The sequence below is a fragment of the Ambystoma mexicanum genome, chromosome 2q, assembly GCF_040938575.1.
Source record: "Ambystoma mexicanum isolate Mex_15411 chromosome 2q, UKY_AmexF1_1, whole genome shotgun sequence".
NCBI lineage: Eukaryota > Metazoa > Chordata > Amphibia > Caudata > Ambystomatidae > Ambystoma > Ambystoma mexicanum.
The window spans coordinates 129,519,132-129,532,989 of NC_090924.1; the positions used below are offsets into that span (position 1 = coordinate 129,519,132).

A 13,858-nucleotide genomic window follows, 5' to 3' on the forward strand; every position below is an offset into this window, starting at 1 on the left:
GGCTCTCACTCGCTCACTTTGTCCACTTTCAATTGATCAGCAGACCGCGTTGGTGTTGTGCTAGATTTCTTCTTCTGTGCATCAACAGCTCTTTTATACGTACCCTTCACGGGCGAATGGAAGGGAGGGTGTGCCACCAGCTTCATTGATCCTGATGTCAATGTGCCAACACCTTCAGGACGAGAAGAAGAGCTATGAAGACAGTCAGAGCGTGCCGACTGGGGCATTCATTTGGCTCATACACCGACAAGGCTTTCAGCGGCAGGAACAAACTTCAGGAATAGGCATTCTTGGCCTCGAAGCCTAAGGGGGGTGGAAACGCTGAGTACAATTCCGTCAGATGATCACAGGACCGTGGCTCGTTGGTCTAGGGGTATGATTCTCGCTTTGGGTGCGAGAGGTCCGGAGGAGCCCGATCAAGGTGGGTAACTTGAGCTCCTTTTTTTTTTTCCAATGTTGTTTTCATTGGACAGACTCTCTGGCTTTCTCGGTAAGCAGTAGTCGATGAACAATTCACTTCCTGAACCTCTTTGCCTGCCATGTCCTTGCGACAAGCACTTTGTGTTCTCTGTTAGCTCTCAGTAACTTTCCTTGATTTGCTTGTGAGTTTTGGCCGTCCGATCTCAAAGTGGAAATATGTCCTTCCCTCTGTACGCTGCATAGACCCTCAACAGGCATACTTGTATATGTGCGCATGCTTGATAGGACGTATGTTTTAGGCTGGATTGTGTGAGCTTCAGGCGCAAGGCATTTGATTAGTCTTTAAGCAGGTCCACTTGCAAAGCCCTTTGCACCTGTTCTCCCAGTCCCTACAAAGGGATGCAAGCAGTTGTTTCTGTAGTGTAGTGGTTAGCACGTTCGAGACCGGGCAGAAACACTCTCTGCTGGCATTTTACACAAAATCGTTTTTTTCCCCTTTTGTCACACACAAATGTAAAGTATGAACTTATTTGCGTTCCCATGGAAATAGCATATGCTCTCAAGAGCTTGAGAAATACACTGGGAAGGCAAGCATCCTCACATGTATTGTGTATATGGGGCCAATAATAAAATGCACGCGCCTTCATTTTGTGTATGTAATGTTGCAGAGCACAGAGAGGATTTCTTTTCCCTACTGCTGGGTATTTGGGTCTCTGGGATCACAGTTGGGTCCGCTCCGTCCTCTGAAATGGTGCATATTAGTTACATAGGTTAGTGTACCAAAGAAATATCACATTTTCATATACAGCTTCTTCATTTCTGTGTTCTGAGGGATTACCAGTTGTAAGAAATGCACTTGCCGGTAGAGTGATTCCCTGGCTTTCTCTGGCCCAAGAAAGCTTTTCCTCTGAACTGGGAACAGAAGTTGGACTGCTTCTGCTGAACTTCCTGAAAGCATAGCTGGCGGGAGGAGGGACTTTTTGAGTGCTGGGAAAATTTGAGCTGGAAATTTGCATAGGCTGGACAGAGATTGCTTGGAGCAGCCAAAATATAATAACGGCCATGGCGCTCAAGTAAAGCAGAAAGCTTTTAGTATACACCTTTTGCACTCTTGTCAACGAAGCTGGGCTCTGTGAATGCTCACCCTACGCAAGAAAAGAGAACAGACTTTGCTGGTGACCTAAATATATATCTCGCCTGATCGAGCACGATCGAGCTCTGAGTGAGCAGCTGTGCAATGGTCATCTTTACCAAAGGGGAGATGCTGCTTTTGCCAGTGTCACGCCCATGCTCTCAGGGCTGGAGGGAGGAGGGCTGCTTTTTGTTTTTACAGGCAAAAGGAAAGGCCCAGCCCTCAGAGCTTCTGCCAATGCATATCCCAGCAGGTGCAAAATAAAGTCTCTCCCCCACCTTGCCAGCTGCAGATTGATCAGAAGACTGCTAGTCTAGTGTTTTGGGCCACTCTCTCTCTTCTGTGTATCGTCCCCTCTTATTACATAAACAGCATAAGAGGAAGGAAGGAAGGAAGGAAGGAAGGAAGGAAGGAAGGAAGGAAGGAAGGAAGGAAGGAAGGAAGGAAGGAAGGAAGGAAGGAAGGAAGGAAGGAAGGAAGGAAGGAAGGAAGGAAGGAAGGAAGGAAGGAAGGAAGGAAGGAAGGAAGGAAGGAACAGTGTATCGCAAGCACCTTTCACCCTGATGTCAATGGTCCACCAACCTTCGGGATGAGGAGTAGACCTGTGAAGACGCTCAGCCTTTGCATCATTTAGGGACGAGGACGGGCTTTAGGAGCAAACGTTAGGAAGAGATACTCTTGTGCTACAATCCTCAAGAGGTACAACTGCCAAGTCAAATCCCTACATATTGTCTAGACTACTCTGCAAGTGTAGGCTCGTTGGTCTAGGGGTATGATTCTCGCTTCGGGTGCGAGAGGTCCCGGGTTCAAATCCCGGACGAGCCCATTGATTGGTGCCTGGCCCGATACTTTTTTACACATGTGTTTTTCAATTCTATAGACTCTGGACTGATGGATGGACAATGGTCGATGAACATTGGGCTTCCTAAGCCTCTTTGCGGACCGCCTCATTGCGCCATGCATTAAGGAGTCCCAAGTAGCTCTCAGTCACCTTTCTGGATTTGTTTGTTAATTCATGGCTGTCCCATACCAATGCCTAAAGAGGCCCTTACATCTTCAGACTGCACGGCCTCTCAGCTGGCACACTTGTCTGAGTGTTCATGCTTGTAACGCCGTGTGTGTGATGAGCTGCATTTGTAAAGCTTTGGGCGTGAGGCATTTGATAAGTGTTCAAACAGAGACAATTGCACTGTTACTTGACCCTATTCTCTCAACCGCCAGAGGGCATAGCATGCAGCAGTTTCTGTAGTGTAGTGGTTATCACGTTCGCCTTACACGCGAAAGGTCCCTGGTTCGAGACCGGGCAGAAACAGCAGAGGGTGGCATTTTACACTTTTCATGTTCCACCATCTCGAAGCTCAAGCCATGAACTTATTTGCAGTTGCAACGGAAGAAGCAGTTCCTCTGACACGCTTTGAAATAAATTCTGAGTAGACGAGCGCACTCACATTTGCTCCGAATATGTGATGAATTAAAATTGCATGCCTGCATATGTGCGTGCTTATGTATAGTTGGATGGAAAGCTGAGGGAGCAGTTGTGCAATGCTATTTCTTACAGAAGGGTGGCGCTGCTTTTCCCTGAGCAATGTTCATGCACCCAGGCAGATGTGATATTGGATTTTTCTTTTTTTCAAGGGCAAAAGAAAATTCCTAGCCCTCAGAGCTTCTGCCAATGCAGATCCGGTGCAAAATGAAGGCTCTCACTGGCTCACTTTGTCCACTTTCAATTGATCAGCAGACCGCGTTGGTGTTGTGCTAGATTTCTTCTTCTGTGCATCAACAGCTCTTTTATACGTACCCTTCACGGGCGAATGGAAGGGAGGGTGTGCCACCAGCTTCATTGATCCTGATGTCAATGTGCCAACACCTTCAGGACGAGAAGAAGAGCTATGAAGACAGTCAGAGCGTGCCGACTGGGGCATTCATTTGGCTCATACACCGACAAGGCTTTCAGCGGCAGGAACAAACTTCAGGAATAGGCATTCTTGGCCTCGAAGCCTAAGGGGGGTGGAAACGCTGAGTACAATTCCGTCAGATGATCACAGGACCGTGGCTCGTTGGTCTAGGGGTATGATTCTCGCTTTGGGTGCGAGAGGTCCGGAGGAGCCCGATCAAGGTGGGTAACTTGAGCTCCTTTTTTTTTTTCCAATGTTATTTTCATTGGACAGACTCTCTGGCTTTCTCGGTAAGCAGTAGTCGATGAACAATTCACTTCCTGAACCTCTTTGCCTGCCATGTCCTTGCGACAAGCACTTTGTGTTCTCTGTTAGCTCTCAGTAACATTCCTTGATTTGCTTGTGAGTTTTGGCCGTCCGATCTCAAAGTGGAAATATGTCCTTCCCTCTGTACGCTGCATAGACCCTCAACAGGCATACTTGTATATGTGCGCATGCTTGATAGGACGTATGTTTTAGGCTGGATTGTGTGAGCTTCAGGCGCAAGGCATTTGATTAGTCTTTAAGCAGGTCCACTTGCAAAGCCCTTTGCACCTGTTCTCCCAGTCCCTACAAAGGGATGCAAGCAGTTGTTTCTGTAGTGTAGTGGTTAGCACGTTCGAGACCGGGCAGAAACACTCTCTGCTGGCATTTTACACAAAATCGTTTTTTTCCCCTTTTGTCACACACAAATGTAAAGTATGAACTTATTTGCGTTCCCATGGAAATAGCATATGCTCTCAAGAGCTTGAGAAATACACTGGGAAGGCAAGCATCCTCACATGTATTGTGTATATGGGGCCAATAATAAAATGCACGCGCCTTCATTTTGTGTATGTAATGTTGCAGAGCACAGAGAGGATTTCTTTTCCCTACTGCTGGGTATTTGGGTCTCTGGGATCACAGTTGGGTCCGCTCCGTCCTCTGAAATGGTGCATATTAGTTACATAGGTTAGTGTACCAAAGAAATATCACATTTTCATATACAGCTTCTTCATTTCTGTGTTCTGAGGGATTACCAGTTGTAAGAAATGCACTTGCCGGTACAGTGATTCCCTGGCTCTCTCTGGCCCGAGAAAGCTTTTCCTCTGAACTGGGAACAGAAGTTGGACTGCTTCTGCTGAACTTCCTGAAAGCATAGCTGGCGGGAGGAGGGACTTTTTGAGTGCTGGGAAAATTTGAGCTGGAAATTTGCATAGGCTGGACAGGGATTGCTTGGAGCAGCCAAAATATAATAACGGCCATGGCGCTCAAGTAAAGCAGAAAGCTTTTAGTATACACCTTTTGCACTCTTGTCAACGAAGCTGGGCTCTGTGAATGCTCACCCTACGCAAGAAAAGAGAACAGACTTTGCTGGTGACCTAAATATATATCTCGCCTGATCGAGCACGATCGAGCTCTGAGTGAGCAGCTGTGCAATGGTCATCTTTACCAAAGGGGAGATGCTGCTTTTGCCAGTGTCACGCCCATGCTCTCAGGGCTGGAGGGAGGAGGGCTGCTTTTTGTTTTTACAGGCAAAAGGAAAGGCCCAGCCCTCAGAGCTTCTGCCAATGCATATCCCAGCAGGTGCAAAATAAAGTCTCTCCCCCACCTTGCCAGCTGCAGATTGATCAGAAGACTGCTAGTCTAGTGTGTTGGGCCACTCTCTCTCTTCTGTGTATCGTCCCCTCTTATTACATAAACAGCATAAGAGGAAGGAAGGAAGGAAGGAAGGAAGGAAGGAAGGAAGGAAGGAAGGAAGGAAGGAAGGAAGGAAGGAAGGAAGGAAGGAAGGAAGGAAGGAAGGAAGGAAGGAAGGAAGGAAGGAAGGAAGGAAGGAAGGAAGGAAGGAAGGAAGGAAGGAAGGAAGGAAGGAAGGAAGGAAGGAAGGAAGGAACAGTGTATCGCAAGCACCTTTCACCCTGATGTCAATGGTCCACCAACCTTCGGGATGAGGAGTAGACCTGTGAAGACGCTCAGCCTTTGCATCATTTAGGGACGAGGACGGGCTTTAGGAGCAAACGTTAGGAAGAGATACTCTTGTGCTACAATCCTCAAGAGGTACAACTGCCAAGTCAAATCCCTACATATTGTCTAGACTACTCTGCAAGTGTAGACTCGTTGGTCTAGGGGTATGATTCTCGCTTCGGGTGCGAGAGGTCCCGGGTTCAAATCCTGGACAAGCCCATTGATTGGTGCCTGGCCCGATACTTTTTTACACATGTGTTTTTCAATTCTATAGACTCTGGACTGATGGATGGACAATGGTCGATGAACATTGGGCTTCCTAAGCCTCTTTGCGGACCGCCTCATTGCGCCATGCATTAAGGAGTCCCAAGTAGCTCTCAGTCACCTTTCTGGATTTGTTTGTTAATTCATGGCTGTCCCATACCAATGCCTAAAGAGGCCCTTACATCTTCAGACTGCACGGCCTCTCAGCTGGCACACTTGTCTGAGTGTTCATGCTTGTAACGCCGTGTGTGTGATGAGCTGCATTTGTAAAGCTTTGGGCGTGAGGCATTTGATAAGTGTTCAAACAGAGACAATTGCACTGTTACTTGACCCTATTCTCTCAACCGCCAGAGGGCATATCATGCAGCAGTTTCTGTAGTGTAGTGGTTATCACGTTCGCCTTACACGCGAAAGGTCCCTGGTTCGAGACCGGGCAGAAACAGCAGAGGGTGGCATTTTACACTTTTCATGTTCCACCATCTCGAAGCTCAAGCCATGAACTTATTTGCAGTTGCAACGGAAGAAGCAGTTCCTCTGACACGCTTTGAAATAAATTCTGAGTAGACGAGCGCACTCACATTTGCTCCGAATATGTGATGAATTAAAATTGCATGCCTGCATATGTGCGTGCTTATGTATAGTTGGATGGAAAGCTGAGGGAGCAGTTGTGCAATGCTATTTCTTACAGAAGGGTGGCGCTGCTTTTCCCTGAGCAATGTTCATGCACCCAGGCAGATGTGATATTGGATTTTTCTTTTTTTCAAGGGCAAAAGAAAATTCCTAGCCCTCAGAGCTTCTGCCAATGCAGATCCGGTGCAAAATGAAGGCTCTCACTCGCTCACTTTGTCCACTTTCAATTGATCAGCAGACCGCGTTGGTGTTGTGCTAGATTTCTTCTTCTGTGCATCAACAGCTCTTTTATACGTACCCTTCACGGGCGAATGGAAGGGAGGGTGTGCCACCAGCTTCATTGATCCTGATGTCAATGTGCCAACACCTTCAGGACGAGAAGAAGAGCTATGAAGACAGTCAGAGCGTGCCGACTGGGGCATTCATTTGGCTCATACACCGACAAGGCTTTCAGCGGCAGGAACAAACTTCAGGAATAGGCATTCTTGGCCTCGAAGCCTAAGGGGGGTGGAAACGCTGAGTACAATTCCGTCAGATGATCACAGGACCGTGGCTCGTTGGTCTAGGGGTATGATTCTCGCTTTGGGTGCGAGAGGTCCGGAGGAGCCCGATCAAGGTGGGTAACTTGAGCTCCTTTTTTTTTTTCCAATGTTGTTTTCATTGGACAGACTCTCTGGCTTTCTCGGTAAGCAGTAGTCGATGAACAATTCACTTCCTGAACCTCTTTGCCTGCCATGTCCTTGCGACAAGCACTTTGTGTTCTCTGTTAGCTCTCAGTAACTTTCCTTGATTTGCTTGTGAGTTTTGGCCGTCCGATCTCAAAGTGGAAATATGTCCTTCCCTCTGTACGCTGCATAGACCCTCAACAGGCATACTTGTATATGTGCGCATGCTTGATAGGACGTATGTTTTAGGCTGGATTGTGTGAGCTTCAGGCGCAAGGCATTTGATTAGTCTTTAAGCAGGTCCACTTGCAAAGCCCTTTGCACCTGTTCTCCCAGTCCCTACAAAGGGATGCAAGCAGTTGTTTCTGTAGTGTAGTGGTTAGCACGTTCGAGACCGGGCAGAAACACTCTCTGCTGGCATTTTACACAAAATCGTTTTTTTCCCCTTTTGTCACACACAAATGTAAAGTATGAACTTATTTGCGTTCCCATGGAAATAGCATATGCTCTCAAGAGCTTGAGAAATACACTGGGAAGGCAAGCATCCTCACATGTATTGTGTATATGGGGCCAATAATAAAATGCACGCGCCTTCATTTTGTGTATGTAATGTTGCAGAGCACAGAGAGGATTTCTTTTCCCTACTGCTGGGTATTTGGGTCTCTGGGATCACAGTTGGGTCCGCTCCGTCCTCTGAAATGGTGCATATTAGTTACATAGGTTAGTGTACCAAAGAAATATCACATTTTCATATACAGCTTCTTCATTTCTGTGTTCTGAGGGATTACCAGTTGTAAGAAATGCACTTGCCGGTAGAGTGATTCCCTGGCTTTCTCTGGCCCAAGAAAGCTTTTCCTCTGAACTGGGAACAGAAGTTGGACTGCTTCTGCTGAACTTCCTGAAAGCATAGCTGGCGGGAGGAGGGACTTTTTGAGTGCTGGGAAAATTTGAGCTGGAAATTTGCATAGGCTGGACAGAGATTGCTTGGAGCAGCCAAAATATAATAACGGCCATGGCGCTCAAGTAAAGCAGAAAGCTTTTAGTATACACCTTTTGCACTCTTGTCAACGAAGCTGGGCTCTGTGAATGCTCACCCTACGCAAGAAAAGAGAACAGACTTTGCTGGTGACCTAAATATATATCTCGCCTGATCGAGCACGATCGAGCTCTGAGTGAGCAGCTGTGCAATGGTCATCTTTACCAAAGGGGAGATGCTGCTTTTGCCAGTGTCACGCCCATGCTCTCAGGGCTGGAGGGAGGAGGGCTGCTTTTTGTTTTTACAGGCAAAAGGAAAGGCCCAGCCCTCAGAGCTTCTGCCAATGCATATCCCAGCAGGTGCAAAATAAAGTCTCTCCCCCACCTTGCCAGCTGCAGATTGATCAGAAGACTGCTAGTCTAGTGTTTTGGGCCACTCTCTCTCTTCTGTGTATCGTCCCCTCTTATTACATAAACAGCATAAGAGGAAGGAAGGAAGGAAGGAAGGAAGGAAGGAAGGAAGGAAGGAAGGAAGGAAGGAAGGAAGGAAGGAAGGAAGGAAGGAAGGAAGGAAGGAAGGAAGGAAGGAAGGAAGGAAGGAAGGAAGGAAGGAAGGAAGGAAGGAAGGAAGGAAGGAAGGAAGGAAGGAAGGAAGGAAGGAAGGAACAGTGTATCGCAAGCACCTTTCACCCTGATGTCAATGGTCCACCAACCTTCGGGATGAGGAGTAGACCTGTGAAGACGCTCAGCCTTTGCATCATTTAGGGACGAGGACGGGCTTTAGGAGCAAACGTTAGGAAGAGATACTCTTGTGCTACAATCCTCAAGAGGTACAACTGCCAAGTCAAATCCCTACATATTGTCTAGACTACTCTGCAAGTGTAGGCTTGTTGGTCTAGGGGTATGATTCTCGCTTCGGGTGCGAGAGGTCCCGGGTTCAAATCCCTGACGAGCCCATTGATTGGTGCCTGGCCCGATACTTTTTTACACATGTGTTTTTCAATTCTATAGACTCTGGACTGATGGATGGACAATGGTCGATGAACATTGGGCTTCCTAAGCCTCTTTGCGGACCGCCTCATTGCGCCATGCATTAAGGAGTCCCAAGTAGCTCTCAGTCACCTTTCTGGATTTGTTTGTTAATTCATGGCTGTCCCATACCAATGCCTAAAGAGGCCCTTACATCTTCAGACTGCACGGCCTCTCAGCTGGCACACTTGTCTGAGTGTTCATGCTTGTAACGCCGTGTGTGTGATGAGCTGCATTTGTAAAGCTTTGGGCGTGAGGCATTTGATAAGTGTTCAAACAGAGACAATTGCACTGTTACTTGACCCTATTCTCTCAACCGCCAGAGGGCATAGCATGCAGCAGTTTCTGTAGTGTAGTGGTTATCACGTTCGCCTTACACGCGAAAGGTCCCTGGTTCGAGACCGGGCAGAAACAGCAGAGGGTGGCATTTTACACTTTTCATGTTCCACCATCTCGAAGCTCAAGCCATGAACTTATTTGCAGTTGCAACGGAAGAAGCAGTTCCTCTGACACGCTTTGAAATAAATTCTGAGTAGACGAGCGCACTCACATTTGCTCCGAATATGTGATGAATTAAAATTGCATGCCTGCATATGTGCGTGCTTATGTATAGTTGGATGGAAAGCTGAGGGAGCAGTTGTGCAATGCTATTTCTTACAGAAGGGTGGCGCTGCTTTTCCCTGAGCAATGTTCATGCACCCAGGCAGATGTGATATTGGATTTTTCTTTTTTTCAAGGGCAAAAGAAAATTCCTAGCCCTCAGAGCTTCTGCCAATGCAGATCCGGTGCAAAATGAAGGCTCTCACTGGCTCACTTTGTCCACTTTCAATTGATCAGCAGACCGCGTTGGTGTTGTGCTAGATTTCTTCTTCTGTGCATCAACAGCTCTTTTATACGTACCCTTCACGGGCGAATGGAAGGGAGGGTGTGCCACCAGCTTCATTGATCCTGATGTCAATGTGCCAACACCTTCAGGACGAGAAGAAGAGCTATGAAGACAGTCAGAGCGTGCCGACTGGGGCATTCATTTGGCTCATACACCGACAAGGCTTTCAGCGGCAGGAACAAACTTCAGGAATAGGCATTCTTGGCCTCGAAGCCTAAGGGGGGTGGAAACGCTGAGTACAATTCCGTCAGATGATCACAGGACCGTGGCTCGTTGGTCTAGGGGTATGATTCTCGCTTTGGGTGCGAGAGGTCCGGAGGAGCCCGATCAAGGTGGGTAACTTGAGCTCCTTTTTTTTTTTCCAATGTTATTTTCATTGGACAGACTCTCTGGCTTTCTCGGTAAGCAGTAGTCGATGAACAATTCACTTCCTGAACCTCTTTGCCTGCCATGTCCTTGCGACAAGCACTTTGTGTTCTCTGTTAGCTCTCAGTAACATTCCTTGATTTGCTTGTGAGTTTTGGCCGTCCGATCTCAAAGTGGAAATATGTCCTTCCCTCTGTACGCTGCATAGACCCTCAACAGGCATACTTGTATATGTGCGCATGCTTGATAGGACGTATGTTTTAGGCTGGATTGTGTGAGCTTCAGGCGCAAGGCATTTGATTAGTCTTTAAGCAGGTCCACTTGCAAAGCCCTTTGCACCTGTTCTCCCAGTCCCTACAAAGGGATGCAAGCAGTTGTTTCTGTAGTGTAGTGGTTAGCACGTTCGAGACCGGGCAGAAACACTCTCTGCTGGCATTTTACACAAAATCGTTTTTTCCCCTTTTGTCACACACAAATGTAAAGTATGAACTTATTTGCGTTCCCATGGAAATAGCATATGCTCTCAAGAGCTTGAGAAATACACTGGGAAGGCAAGCATCCTCACATGTATTGTGTATATGGGGCCAATAATAAAATGCACGCGCCTTCATTTTGTGTATGTAATGTTGCAGAGCACAGAGAGGATTTCTTTTCCCTACTGCTGGGTATTTGGGTCTCTGGGATCACAGTTGGGTCCGCTCCGTCCTCTGAAATGGTGCATATTAGTTACATAGGTTAGTGTACCAAAGAAATATCACATTTTCATATACAGCTTCTTCATTTCTGTGTTCTGAGGGATTACCAGTTGTAAGAAATGCACTTGCCGGTACAGTGATTCCCTGGCTCTCTCTGGCCCGAGAAAGCTTTTCCTCTGAACTGGGAACAGAAGTTGGACTGCTTCTGCTGAACTTCCTGAAAGCATAGCTGGCGGGAGGAGGGACTTTTTGAGTGCTGGGAAAATTTGAGCTGGAAATTTGCATAGGCTGGACAGGGATTGCTTGGAGCAGCCAAAATATAATAACGGCCATGGCGCTCAAGTAAAGCAGAAAGCTTTTAGTATACACCTTTTGCACTCTTGTCAACGAAGCTGGGCTCTGTGAATGCTCACCCTACGCAAGAAAAGAGAACAGACTTTGCTGGTGACCTAAATATATATCTCGCCTGATCGAGCACGATCGAGCTCTGAGTGAGCAGCTGTGCAATGGTCATCTTTACCAAAGGGGAGATGCTGCTTTTGCCAGTGTCACGCCCATGCTCTCAGGGCTGGAGGGAGGAGGGCTGCTTTTTGTTTTTACAGGCAAAAGGAAAGGCCCAGCCCTCAGAGCTTCTGCCAATGCATATCCCAGCAGGTGCAAAATAAAGTCTCTCCCCCACCTTGCCAGCTGCAGATTGATCAGAAGACTGCTAGTCTAGTGTGTTGGGCCACTCTCTCTCTTCTGTGTATCGTCCCCTCTTATTACATAAACAGCATAAGAGGAAGGAAAGGAAGGAAGGAAGGAAGGAAGGAAGGAAGGAAGGAAGGAAGGAAGGAAGGAAGGAAGGAAGGAAGGAAGGAAGGAAGGAAGGAAGGAAGGAAGGAAGGAAGGAAGGAAGGAAGGAAGGAAGGAAGGAAAGGAAGGAAGGAAGGAAGGAAGGAAGGAAGGAAGGAAGGAAGGAAGGAAGGAAGGAAGGAAGGAAGGAAGGAACAGTGTATCGCAAGCACCTTTCACCCTGATGTCAATGGTCCACCAACCTTCGGGATGAGGAGTAGACCTGTGAAGACGCTCAGCCTTTGCATCATTTAGGGACGAGGACGGGCTTTAGGAGCAAACGTTAGGAAGAGATACTCTTGTGCTACAATCCTCAAGAGGTACAACTGCCAAGTCAAATCCCTACATATTGTCTAGACTACTCTGCAAGTGTAGACTCGTTGGTCTAGGGGTATGATTCTCGCTTCGGGTGCGAGAGGTCCCGGGTTCAAATCCTGGACAAGCCCATTGATTGGTGCCTGGCCCGATACTTTTTTACACATGTGTTTTTCAATTCTATAGACTCTGGACTGATGGATGGACAATGGTCGATGAACATTGGGCTTCCTAAGCCTCTTTGCGGACCGCCTCATTGCGCCATGCATTAAGGAGTCCCAAGTAGCTCTCAGTCACCTTTCTGGATTTGTTTGTTAATTCATGGCTGTCCCATACCAATGCCTAAAGAGGCCCTTACATCTTCAGACTGCACGGCCTCTCAGCTGGCACACTTGTCTGAGTGTTCATGCTTGTAACGCCGTGTGTGTGATGAGCTGCATTTGTAAAGCTTTGGGCGTGAGGCATTTGATAAGTGTTCAAACAGAGACAATTGCACTGTTACTTGACCCTATTCTCTCAACCGCCAGAGGGCATATCATGCAGCAGTTTCTGTAGTGTAGTGGTTATCACGTTCGCCTTACACGCGAAAGGTCCCTGGTTCGAGACCGGGCAGAAACAGCAGAGGGTGGCATTTTACACTTTTCATGTTCCACCATCTCGAAGCTCAAGCCATGAACTTATTTGCAGTTGCAACGGAAGAAGCAGTTCCTCTGACACGCTTTGAAATAAATTCTGAGTAGACGAGCGCACTCACATTTGCTCCGAATATGTGATGAATTAAAATTGCATGCCTGCATATGTGCGTGCTTATGTATAGTTGGATGGAAAGCTGAGGGAGCAGTTGTGCAATGCTATTTCTTACAGAAGGGTGGCGCTGCTTTTCCCTGAGCAATGTTCATGCACCCAGGCAGATGTGATATTGGATTTTTCTTTTTTTCAAGGGCAAAAGAAAATTCCTAGCCCTCAGAGCTTCTGCCAATGCAGATCCGGTGCAAAATGAAGGCTCTCACTCGCTCACTTTGTCCACTTTCAATTGATCAGCAGACCGCGTTGGTGTTGTGCTAGATTTCTTCTTCTGTGCATCAACAGCTCTTTTATACGTACCCTTCACGGGCGAATGGAAGGGAGGGTGTGCCACCAGCTTCATTGATCCTGATGTCAATGTGCCAACACCTTCAGGACGAGAAGAAGAGCTATGAAGACAGTCAGAGCGTGCCGACTGGGGCATTCATTTGGCTCATACACCGACAAGGCTTTCAGCGGCAGGAACAAACTTCAGGAATAGGCATTCTTGGCCTCGAAGCCTAAGGGGGGTGGAAACGCTGAGTACAATTCCGTCAGATGATCACAGGACCGTGGCTCGTTGGTCTAGGGGTATGATTCTCGCTTTGGGTGCGAGAGGTCCGGAGGAGCCCGATCAAGGTGGGTAACTTGAGCTCCTTTTTTTTTTTCCCAATGTTGTTTTCATTGGACAGACTCTCTGGCTTTCTCGGTAAGCAGTAGTCGATGAACAATTCACTTCCTGAACCTCTTTGCCTGCCATGTCCTTGCGACAAGCACTTTGTGTTCTCTGTTAGCTCTCAGTAACTTTCCTTGATTTGCTTGTGAGTTTTGGCCGTCCGATCTCAAAGTGGAAATATGTCCTTCCCTCTGTACGCTGCATAGACCCTCAACAGGCATACTTGTATATGTGCGCATGCTTGATAGGACGTATGTTTTAGGCTGGATTGTGTGAGCTTCAGGCGCAAGGCATTTGATTAGTCTTT

At 47.4% G+C, this 13,858-nt stretch overlaps 6 non-coding genes across 6 annotated transcripts; all 6 read left to right on the plus strand.

Annotated features, from left to right (window-relative positions):
* Positions 1-2,305: 2,305 nt before the first annotated feature.
* On the plus strand, positions 2,306-2,377 carry TRNAP-CGG (transfer RNA proline (anticodon CGG)). The gene has a single exon. It is a non-coding gene; the product is annotated as a tRNA-Pro (tRNA).
* Positions 2,378-2,791: 414 nt separating this feature from the next.
* Positions 2,792-2,864, plus strand: TRNAV-UAC (transfer RNA valine (anticodon UAC)). Its single transcript has one exon. It is a non-coding gene; the product is annotated as a tRNA-Val (tRNA).
* A 3,202-nt stretch (positions 2,865-6,066) lies between these two features.
* TRNAV-UAC (transfer RNA valine (anticodon UAC)) lies at positions 6,067-6,139 on the plus strand. Its single transcript has one exon. It is a non-coding gene; the product is annotated as a tRNA-Val (tRNA).
* Positions 6,140-8,851: 2,712 nt separating this feature from the next.
* On the plus strand, positions 8,852-8,923 carry TRNAP-CGG (transfer RNA proline (anticodon CGG)). The gene has a single exon. It is a non-coding gene; the product is annotated as a tRNA-Pro (tRNA).
* Positions 8,924-9,337: 414 nt separating this feature from the next.
* TRNAV-UAC (transfer RNA valine (anticodon UAC)) lies at positions 9,338-9,410 on the plus strand. The gene has a single exon. It is a non-coding gene; the product is annotated as a tRNA-Val (tRNA).
* A 3,227-nt stretch (positions 9,411-12,637) lies between these two features.
* TRNAV-UAC (transfer RNA valine (anticodon UAC)) lies at positions 12,638-12,710 on the plus strand. The gene has a single exon. It is a non-coding gene; the product is annotated as a tRNA-Val (tRNA).
* Positions 12,711-13,858: the final 1,148 nt, after the last annotated feature.